We start from the raw sequence: 11,364 nt of genomic DNA, 5'->3' as shown, positions 1-11,364 counted from the left end.
TCTTGATTCATTTTATCTCTTTGCAAACTAAATGTGCGTAATGTTATCTTGATGTTCAGCCTCAACCTCTTCTATCTACATATCAAAACGTACAATGAGAAGATCATTTTTTTTTCCACTGGGAACTGAAAAATAGGCAATGTCCCTAAGCTCCACCATGAGTGTTTCACTTTGATTTCAGATGGGTAAGGCATTGATTAACCAGCCCTATTTTCCTAAAGCTAAAGCAAGACATTTTTACTTCAGTCGAGTTCACCTGCAGATATTTTCCATAGTTTGCAACTGTTCTTTGAAATATCTTTCATCTCTTTATTCCTTTCCTCTCCATATTCCTTTTTTCCCACTCCCTGCCTCTCTCCCAGCTGCAAGGATTTGTCCTCTAAAAGAGTGGGGGTGGGAGGGAACAGGGATGAAAGCAGACAGGGAGCATGAGCCGGAGAATGCCAGGATCTGGCTTTTGTTATTGGTTGGCTGCTGCCTGATGGATAGAAGAGGGAGGCGTGAACTCTTCAGTCTGTTCTGACGGAGCCGAAGTACAGAAACCATATTTACAGGTAAGAGCAAAAGAGAAGGGAAAACGTTCTTTTTCTTCAAAAGAGAATGCTTCTCAATTCTTACTGAGACAATTTTATGATCTAGAAATTATTCCATAAGACATTTCCTTGAAAGTGTGTCCCTCATATTACTTGAGGAAGCTTGCCATGAGCTGCTCTTTCTCCCTATAAAATCCTTAGCTGATAAAAACACCAGAGGCATGTTTTATCCTGGATAACTTTCTAGCAAGTGTTACTGGAGCAAAATTAATAGATAAAATGAGTCATCGAGTGTCTTTTATTGTTCGTTTTTATTCAAGTGTATGTTATTGTGAATCGAAGGAAGACTGAGGAAAGCTCGGTAAATTCCACAGGTCCTGAGAAAATGGAGCTTTCTCTAAATATACAGTATAAAATTTCATGTGGTGTTTAATATTTACAACACAAGAAATGGCTTAGGAAAATAATTTTTGCAGGTTGTAGACTCTTTGAACAATAATTTAGCATGAATGATTTCTATGCATTTTATTTAGCTCACTCCTCTTGATAAAGAACATGTTATTGAGTAGTTATATCATTTTATTTAGTGAATTGTAAGCTCATATGATAATTAAGTAATTATCTTTATCAACATGCATGGAGCTGTTTTCATTTTCAAAGTCCGGAAACCTGTTTTTGAAGAATTAAACATTGCTATAAAAAATAGCATCTTATTAGAAAAGTTTCATTGGTAGTTTTATTAATCAAATGTATCTATATAAGAATTCCATCACAGCATTTATATGGTTGGTAATACCCCTAGGGCAATATTTTTAACGGTTCAAAAATTGAGGTTTTACTTTACCAGTTCCTTCTCTCTCTTAATGTTGTCTTTTATGTACCCTTAGGATATATGTATAGGCTTAAATGACATACTTATAACAGAGACATATGAAAAATAATCTACTCCAAGTACATTTAATTTTATAATGATTTTAATTTGTAAATATAGGTCAATTTAGGTTGGGAAACCTCATTAAAATGGAGTTCCTTTTAAGGTTATTACTGATTTGAACACACTGACCATCAATTAATACTTGTTGATTATATTAATAAAAGTCAATGATGACTTGTTCATATATTTTTAAAATGCTTCTTTTGAATGATTCACAAACTAATAGGAATGGATGTATACAATGTTTTTGGATTTTTTTTTTTTTTGGTGTTGTGTTTGCTTTCTGTTTTTGTTGAGAAATGGATTTTACCTTTGAAGAACATACAAAAACATAGCAATTTTTGCAAAATTGAAAAAAGAGGGGAAGAAAAACTACTGAATGAAATGATTATCTAAATGAATGGAGAACTATCTTTAATTATCTAAATGTGCCAAGCATAGTTAATAATATGTTTACACACTTAAATGTCATATTGACCCAAGCAAATACTCTTGCATAATTTATTTTGAGCTATTTTTGGATTTCAAAAATTTAATGATGTTAAAATATTGCCATGTTTCTAATTATGGATTCTTCTGATCTTGTTTTTCAAAACAAAATGATGGTAGAAATTAATACACCCCTTAGATTGGAATTTAAGGTGATATGTAGCATCAGATATTCATCTCCTGATATGTGTTAAAGAAAATAAGTTACGGCAGCTACATTTTTTTGAAAATTATAAATTCCAAGTAAATCTACCTCAAAGAATGAAGGGGAATTGATGAAAATTAGAGAGCAGAGTTCCACATGGTTTTAAATTATTCTGTTTCCTTGGAAACCAGCTGCTGCAGATGCATTTTGCTTTCTTTGGCTAAAAATATCATCCTTTTAATAATCGCTAAGGGAAAGGTTCTGAATAAAACCAGAGTATATTGTTGCTGCTTTTTATAATTTGCTTAATGGCTCTCATATTTTGGATGAAAAGTAGTTAAACCCTTTCTCAGTCAGACTTTTCTATCCTCCATGGGCAGCTGTCTGCATGAGATAACTATGGTAGCTTTTCCTGCAGAGACTACGTGAAAAAGAATGTGTGTGTGTGTATGTGTGCGTGTGTGCATGCACACACTGGAGTGGAGGCAAGAGAGAAAAAAAAGTGTGAAAGAAAACAGTTAGGGGTTCCTGTCTAAGTGAAGAATGAAACAAGACACATGAAACCCATGTAAGGCTGCTGAGTGAGTGATGCCAAAGGAAGGTCATTTGCTTTTCCTTTAGTGCAAACATAAAGATTCAAATGTAGGTTTTTAATAGAGACCACTATATCCAACTTTGTCTCCTGGGCAGAATACTTTCTTTCTTTTTTCTCTTTATATTTGTAGCAGTTAGTAGGATACTGAGCAAGACAATAAATTAAGAAGCATTTTTTAATGTATCAGTCATTTCAATCATAAAACGAGAAAAGCTTGAGATATATGTTCAGTCTATGGATCGTGAAAAGGATTAAATACATATTTTGACATATGAGATTAAAAATGTCTTTTAACTTAATGTCCAGACCATCTTTGATTAATGTAGTCATTTCCTTACCTTTGTAGTATATCTAACATATATAAAAAATCGCATATTTCAACAACCTAATAACTGTTTTTCAGTAGTATTAAGGCAATATATTTGAAGTTTAATAGGAATTATTATAAATATACATACTTTTTGTTTTATTTGAAACCTTTTGCTATTTTTTGGACATGAAATTTTTATGTGGCTTTTCTTTATAAGAAATAAAAATCACATGTACACCCATGGTGGATTCATATTGATGTATGGCAAAACCAATACAATATTGTAAATTAGCCTCTAATTAAAATAAATAAATTTTAAAAAATAAAAATTAAAAAAAAAAAGAAAAGAAATAAAAATCACAACAATCATCGTATTTTACCCTAGGCAATTTTTTAAATTAAAACATTATCATTATGATTCTTTATCTCAGCTATTTGGTGAAAAGGAAAATTCGGCATAAAGCTGCTATATATTTCCTGGCTCATTAGAAGCATGTGGGCTCAGTCATGTCTGACTCTTTGGGACCCTATGGACTGTAGCCCGCCAGGCTTCTCTGTCCATGGGATTTCCCAGGCAATAATACTGGAGCAGGTAGCCATTTCCTTCTCCAGGGGATCTTCCTGACCCAGGGATCAAAGCTGTGCCTCCTGTGTCTTCTACATTGCAGGAGGATGCATTTTATTATAAATCAGATGAGAGTCCTAATTCTATCTTCCCTTTCACCACTTGTTTAAATGCTTTTGACATATAATATCTTATTTTAATAATATTAACCTTAGTCTATTAGATTAATTGTTAGCAATGGAGCAAATAAAGTACTACAAGCTTAAACCATGTTTTAATATATTTAATATGTAGGCAATACATTATTTAAAGTTAAATTAATTTGGTATGTCACTATGTTATTTTTCAAAAAGAGTTAGGATAATGGGAAGTACTTAGTTTTTATCAATTAACACACACAAAGCACTTCAATGGCAGCACTTTCATCATAAACACAGATGACATTAAAGAGCATGCTAACAAATCAGATAGACTAGTAAATGAATTATGCAACCTGTGCAAATAACTCATTTCAGGCACATTCAAAATTATCAAGTATGTTTCAAGTTCCCGAAAAGAATGCATTGCATGGACTTTAGCTACAGATAATTTCTAAGTACAGTTTGTTAATAGTGATTCTTTACTGCTTTATGCTTTCTATTTGCTTAAAGTAGCTTGCCAGATTCATAGGTGAGTTTACATAGGTCTCTTAAGTCTCACGAAATGTATTCAGGAATATGAAATATTAATAGTTACCCCTATAATATAGGTAGGCAACTTTATATCTATAATGAGAATATGCTGCCTTGGCAAATAACCCTACACTGCTGAAAACGGAAAGGTGGGATTTAGGAGAAATGGAATTCCACTAAGATAAGGGAGCTCAGGTCAGGTTTCACTGTTCAAACTGTGCTAGGTGCTTCAAGTAATTCAAGCAAATGAAAAACCACGTTAGTGTTTGTACTCTGGTAGGCCATGATTCGGGCTTCCCTGGTAGCACAACTCTGCAATGCAGGAGACCCCGGTTCAATTTCTGGGTCAGGAAGATCCCCTGTAGAAGGGATAGGCTACCCACTCCAGTATTCTCAGATTTCCCTGGTGGCTCAAACAGTAAAGAATCCACCCACTGGGTTTGATCCCTGGGTTGGGAAGATCCCCTGGAGGAGGGAATGGCAACCCACTCACTTTTCTTGGGAAAATCTCCATGGACAGAGGAGCCTGGCAGACTATTGGTCATTGGGCTCGCAAGGAGTCGAACATGATTGAGTGACTAAGCACAGCACAGCACAGGCCTAACTCAAAAATATTCTTGATCAGAATTACTTTTTGACTTGGTATATATCTACTACCTGATAGTATAGTATAAGGTTTATATCAGTATAGAAAGGGCGTTGATTCACAGCAGCATTATTATTCTTTAGTTACCATTTTGTGAATCAAAGCGCAAAGGAATGGATTTGCTTATCAAGGTACTGATCACATTTGGATGTTTTACATATCTCAGTGTATCAGTTGGGCAACTTATTCTATTTCTTAGTCAACTGTTTAGATCTCAGTGGATGACAAATAGACTAAATAGTTTGACCTGAAAATCGCTGAATGTACATACTCTGAGAATAGAGATTCAATATAACTTTTCAAGCATTTAATGGAAGATTATGATGACCTTGATAAATGGCAATGCTAATTCTAAGGATGACACTTCACCAAGAAAATTACTTAGTGGGAGTTCAATTTTACCATTCATTCATTTTAGTCTCATGGCCAAAAAGATAGATAGTAGACATGTGATTTATTGCCAGAGAGTCTGTGTACTTTAGTTAGATCAAGGGCTTAACACATCATCTTCCAATACAACAAAAGTTAGTGCACACAACACATTCCCATAGATACATTTCTCCTGACTCACATGCACATTTGTAACAATATTAGTTCTTATGTAAAATTTTGTATCTTTAAACAATAATGACTATATAAGTCCTTTGGCAAGCACTCATTTAATTTTCATTATTCCCTTTAAATATTTTAGTCTTCCATCATTCTAGAAGTGTGGAGATGGCCTTAGAGATAATTCCTTCCTGGACTGCTTACTTTGCCTGTGAAGAAAGTAAGGCACAGAGAAGGATTCTCACAATGATATTGTAGTGGGAAACTGAGAACTACGCAAAACAAGAACAGCCAAACACTATGTTTGTATTAAGTATAGGTTATAATGCATTAAATACTGGATGAATGAAAAGAAGAGTTGGGAAGACTTTGGAAGAGGGCGAAGAAACATGGTGTACCAGATGCTCCCTAATGTGCAAAAACACAGGAATTTAAGAGTTGCACGGAACTCCCCATTTAGACTTACTTTGGGTTTCCTGTCATCCTGGTCACTTTGACTTATTGTCATAATCTCCTCGACTTTCTGTGAGTTTGCTCTCAGGGTCAAAACTGCATTCTAGTTTTGTTTTCTAGTAAGTGTTGATTCAGTTAGCTGCTGTCATCTTGTGGATCTATCACAATATATTTAGTAAATGAAACAAGCAACTTCTTAAACAGGACTCCTGACTGTATTTACAAAGATTTTCATTTCCTTTTCTATGTCAGCTTAGGCTAGCCATGGAAAATCAATATTTTTCATCAGTCATTACCCAGGTAAAACTGGTTTTGATGTTGTCAGCATATTAAGGCAGAAAGATTGAGAAAGATTCTCAAAAGTCGTTTAAAAAAATTCTTGCTTTGCTGTCTTAAAATTCCTTTCTAATAGCTCATAAAACTTACACCTTAGATTGTTTGGCCACTGTGATGTCTGGATCAGTACAGGGCCCTGAGCGGACTCTCCCAACCTGCCCACTGAGGTTCCCAAGAACTGAGGGTCAAATGGAAATCTGAGTTTAGGGACTCCATTATAAGCTTCTGTATTCAGAGGTCATCACGCACTACGGGCAGGACCACCAAGAGCAGTCTCAAGACCACCTCAGGCCTGTCTTGAACTCCCTGCCATGGCTTTTTAGCGTGGTCCTTCCAGTCACTTCTCTGACCTCTCTATAACCTTTTACAACTATCTCAGTTATAATTCTGTGGCAGGAGGTTTCCTTTGTCTTATGTCATCAACATCTATCATAATACCTGATATGCTTGATGTATCAAAACTGTACCAAAATTGTTTTGCTTTCAGAGTAAATATGTGAATGATCTTGTCAGAGAGTCATCTTACCCCTTTCCTGTTCCTTTTCAATGACAGACACTCATTACATGCCAAGATCGTCCCTTTCTTTGTCAACACCCTTCAGTGTGACAGTGTTTGTGTTACATAAATGTCATTAAGCCACAAAAAAGTTTGTATCACAGACTTTTTATTGTGCAAACTCCATTTGAGTTCTCTCTGACGTTAGCAGGGAATCACATCTGTGCACAGTCCTCACTCACCCTGCCTCTCTGCACCGTGCTGTTCCTCTATACCACTCTTCTGTTTCTGAAGAGTAGAATACACACACACACACCCCCCATCATATATTAAATCAATGGGCTAATTATATATTAATGTAATTAATTATAATTTTATATTAACACGAATCTTAGTGTTTGTGTAAGAAAATACATTAATATGTATTTTATCAATCTATAATATATATACTCTTGTTTAATACTGACTTTCTTGATTTGAAGTTATTCAGCAACACTGATTAAAGGTTAAATCATTCAGCAATATTTTTCTTCTGCTTCAGATCCACTTTCTGCCATTTTTCTTGTATTCTGGTGAACACTTTTAAGTCATCATGTTTGGCAGGTGACAATGCTGAATCGGCTACAGAGAAACCAAGGGTGTGTGCTGAGAGTTCACATACCCATTTTACTGGGGTTTAGTGTGTCTCACGGAGAAGGCAATGGCACCCCACTTCAGTACTCTTGCCTGGAAAATCCCATGGACAGAGGAGCCTGGTGGGCTACAGTCCATGGAGTCACGAAGAGTCGGACACGACTGAGAGACTTCACTTTCACTTTTCACTTTCATGCATTGGAGAAGGAAATGGCAACCCACTCCAGTGTTCTTGCCTGGAGAATCCCAGGGATGGGGGAGCCTGGTGGGCCGCTGTCTATGGGGTCGCACAGAGTCGGACACGACTGAGGTGACTTAGCAGCAGCAGCAGCAGTATGTCCCAAGGCAAAGGTAAGCAATAATACAGGACAATTCAAAGTCCCAGTCTACCATAGCAAGGTAGAATAGAACTTCCAGTTAAAAAAAAAAAAAAAATTACACGATGTATTGTCTGGGGAGACTGTAGAGAAAGAAGACTGACAATAGCTAATATATCTTCAAATATACTCATGTGTGTGGGGACTGTACTGTGGTGTACATTGCATTTTTGCATTTGTTGCTAAGTGGCATATGTACATATCCCCTGAATGGAGGATTCAGTCAGCCAGTCAGCACATCTGCTTCTAGAAGTGCATCATCTAGTGCAAATTGGGTATTGTAGTGATAACCGTGGCTAACCTTTAGTTCTTTAGATAGTATAGCATAATGATTGATGGAATGCATAGTAAACTTTGCCACTATATAGATAATAATTCAGTTCCCAGACATGCTATCTTACTGCCTGTGTAAATGTGGGCAAGTTACTTAAGCTATCTAAGCCTCAGTTTCCCTTTCTGTGAAATTCAGTAATCTACCTGGATGATATTGTAAAGATTGATAGATCCACATAGTACATTTTTCACCACAGAATTTAAGGCATAATCACGAATGGTATGCAATTTCAGTTGTTATTGCTAGTCATCCTTTTCTGTTAACAAACAGAATGGAAAGGGCAAAGTAATCCCCAGGGTTTTTAATGGCTTCCTAAATACCATTCCTCATTAGAGGATTAAAAAATTCCTTTTTTCTTCCTATTTTTCCATATTAGCTGCAATTAACTCATTGGATATCAGCTAGCTAAATTAGTACTGTATGAGCTAGTGAAATTGCAAAAACCATTTAAGCAGTAAGATACCATTAAGAATCAAAGAAGAGTATAATGATTAAAATATGATTTCAAGAACCAAAACACCTGGGTTGGAATGCTGCCTGTAAGACTAGTTATGACCTTGGTTCATTATCTAACCTCTTTGTACTTTAGTTTTTAATCTGAAAATGATATTAATAACAATGCTTACCAATAATAACGCTTACCTCATATGTATACAACAAAGTTAAAAAAGTTAATATATGTTGTCTTACTTTTCTATTGCCTTAGAATGAATTACCACAAACTTAACAATTTAAAACAATGCCTGCTTTTAGCATATAGTGCTGTAGATCAGAAGCCTGACAGAGTGTGGCTAAATTCTTAGCCTAATGTCTCATAAGGCTGAACGCAGGGTCAGCTCAGTTGAATTCTTATCTGATCACTCTGGGGGAAAATCTACTTCAAAGCTCATTGGCAGAATTCAGTTCCTTGTGCTTATAGGGTCCCTGCTTCCTCCTTTGCTGTGGCTAGAGCCACTGTTAGCATCTAGAGGCTGCACATAGTTCTTGTTACATGACCCCTTCCATCTTCAAAGTCAACCAGAGAGAATCTCAATTTTATGTGATTAAGTCAGGCCCACCTAGATAATCTACTAGGTCACTGATTTGGGACTTCCGTTACATATGCAAATTTCCTTTGCCATATGATGTGGAAAGAGTAATATTTCACCCTATTCACAACCCTGGGGTTATATAAAGAATGCCCACTAGAGGGTGGGGAATCTTGTCCACCACCTTAGAATCCAGCATTGTTGCTGTTCAGGCGCTGAGTCTTGTCCAACTCTGTGATCCAATGAACTGTAGTACATCAGGCTTCCCTGTCCTTCACCATCTGCTGGAGTTTGCTCAAACTCATGTCCATTGCATCAGGGATGCTATCTAACATCTCGTCCTCTGCCACCCTCTTCTCCTTCTGCCTTCAATCTTTCCCAGCATCACGGTCTTTTTCCAATGAATCGGCTCTTCACATCAGGTGGTCAAAGTATTAGAGCTTCAGCTACAGCATCAGTCCTTTCAATGAATATTCAGGACTAATTTCCTTTAAAATTGACTGGTTTGACCTCCTTACTGTCCAAGGGACTCTGAAGAGTCTTCTCCAGCACCACAATTAAAAAGCATCAATTCTCTAGCACTCAGTCTTCTTTATGGTCCAACTTTCACATCCATACATGATTCCTGGAAAAGCCATAGCTTTGACTATATGGACCTTTGTCAGAAAAGTGATGTCTCTGCTTTTTAATACACTATCTCGGAAAAAGTGGAAACAGTGACAAATTTTATTTTCTTGGAATCCAAAATCACTGTGGACCGTGCAGCAATGAAATTAAAAGACACTTGCTCCTTGGAAGAAAAGCTATGACACACCTAGACAGTGTATTTGAGTGTCTGCTGCTGCTGCTGCTACTAAGTCACTCCAGTTGTGTCCAACTCTTAGCGACCCCATGGACTGCAGCCCACCAGGCTCCTCCGTCCATGGGATTTTCCAGGCAAGAGTACTGGAGTGGGGTGCCATTGCCTTCTCCGAGTGTCTAGTTTTGTATAAAAGCATTCAGCTATTGTTTTGAATATTTTAATTAAAATATGACTCATGTTTGACTGACAAACAAAATTTTAACTGTTTTCATATTAGGAAAAGTATTAAGGAAATATATACCTCTGTAAAAGGAATTGTTGGATGTAGGATCAGTAACAATACTGCATTCCTCTAAGTTAGGTAAAGAAAACCTAATTTAACTCCATTTTTTTTTTTTTGGACCTAGGACACATATGACCTTGTTAGGGGACCCTGAATTAGAATTCTAAAACCTTTGACTTCTAACAAATATTGTAATTGTTTAGGTGCTAGAAAATATAAATTAAGTCATTCATACTCCTCTCTGCTAACAGTTTCTTCCAGCCATGTACTTTCAAAAGAGCATTCTGAGTTATAGGGTGACTTAATATTGTTTAGAATTGCTCTCCCCGGGCTATGTGGCTGGGACAAATTCAATCAAGGATATTTATAATAATTCTGTTCTTCCTTCCCACCTATTACTACAGACATCTGAATGGGGGTAGCATCTTAATTTCTCTCACAATTTAACTTCTCCTGCATGAGCTCAGTGTCTGTTGCCATGGAAATAATTGTAACATTGCAATTTTGGTACTACAACTGGAGCACACTATAGCAGAATCAAATTGGCAAGCACAAAGTAGGATGAATCTCTTTTCTTCTCTCTCTCCAAGTATTTCTTTTGCTTTGAGACATTTTTTCCCACCCTTTCTTTGTATTTACTGAGCTATGTAATTACATGGTTCATTTTCTCCTTAATGACTATTCAACTTTCTTCAAGGTCACTAGAACTAAAAGTAAAAATGTGAGCAAATTCACACAAATTATTTACATTGATTTCATACCAATTAAAGAAAAACTTCCAAATAGTTTCCTATAACTAATAAACAGAGTACATCAACATTTTAAAAAATCTGTCAACAGCTCTCCGTTTTTAGGAGGTTTTCTGCAGTTCTTTTAAAATCTCCATAATTTGCTTACAGATAAGAGAGATTCTCCAACCAATGGCCTTCAAAAAGGGTCAGCTCCAAGCCAGAGTCCTATAACCCTTGCAGTAACAAGTAGTAATTATGGATTTTACGTTGAAAAAAATCTTAAATGAGTAACTTTGGGGAAGGTGGTGGATAAAATAGTTATTAACTCTTTGCCTCCATTTTCCCATCAATAGGTAAATCTTTGATAATGGTCACCTTCCATATAATGCCTCTTCTCTACCAAATTAAAAGTATTTCTTTAGAATAATGAAAGAAAGCTTACATTTTCATTGTT

General features: G+C 36.1%; 1 protein-coding gene across 1 annotated transcript in view; it reads left to right on the top strand.

Moving 5' to 3' along the window:
* The first annotated feature begins 454 nt into the window (after positions 1–454).
* The window catches only part of CSRNP3 (cysteine and serine rich nuclear protein 3), a 201,593-nt gene continuing 190,683 nt past the window's right edge, over positions 455–11,364 (top strand). Inside the window, exon 1 of the mRNA XM_061436413.1 lies at positions 455–554. The gene's annotated coding sequence lies outside the window, so the exon portion shown is untranslated. The remainder of the gene's footprint in view (positions 555–11,364) is intronic.

The sequence above is a fragment of the Bos javanicus genome, chromosome 2, assembly GCF_032452875.1.
Source record: "Bos javanicus breed banteng chromosome 2, ARS-OSU_banteng_1.0, whole genome shotgun sequence".
In the NCBI taxonomy this organism is placed as follows: domain Eukaryota; kingdom Metazoa; phylum Chordata; class Mammalia; order Artiodactyla; family Bovidae; genus Bos; species Bos javanicus.
The sequence above is the reverse complement of the archived record's forward strand: the minus strand, read 5'-3'. Positions and strand labels throughout refer to the sequence as shown.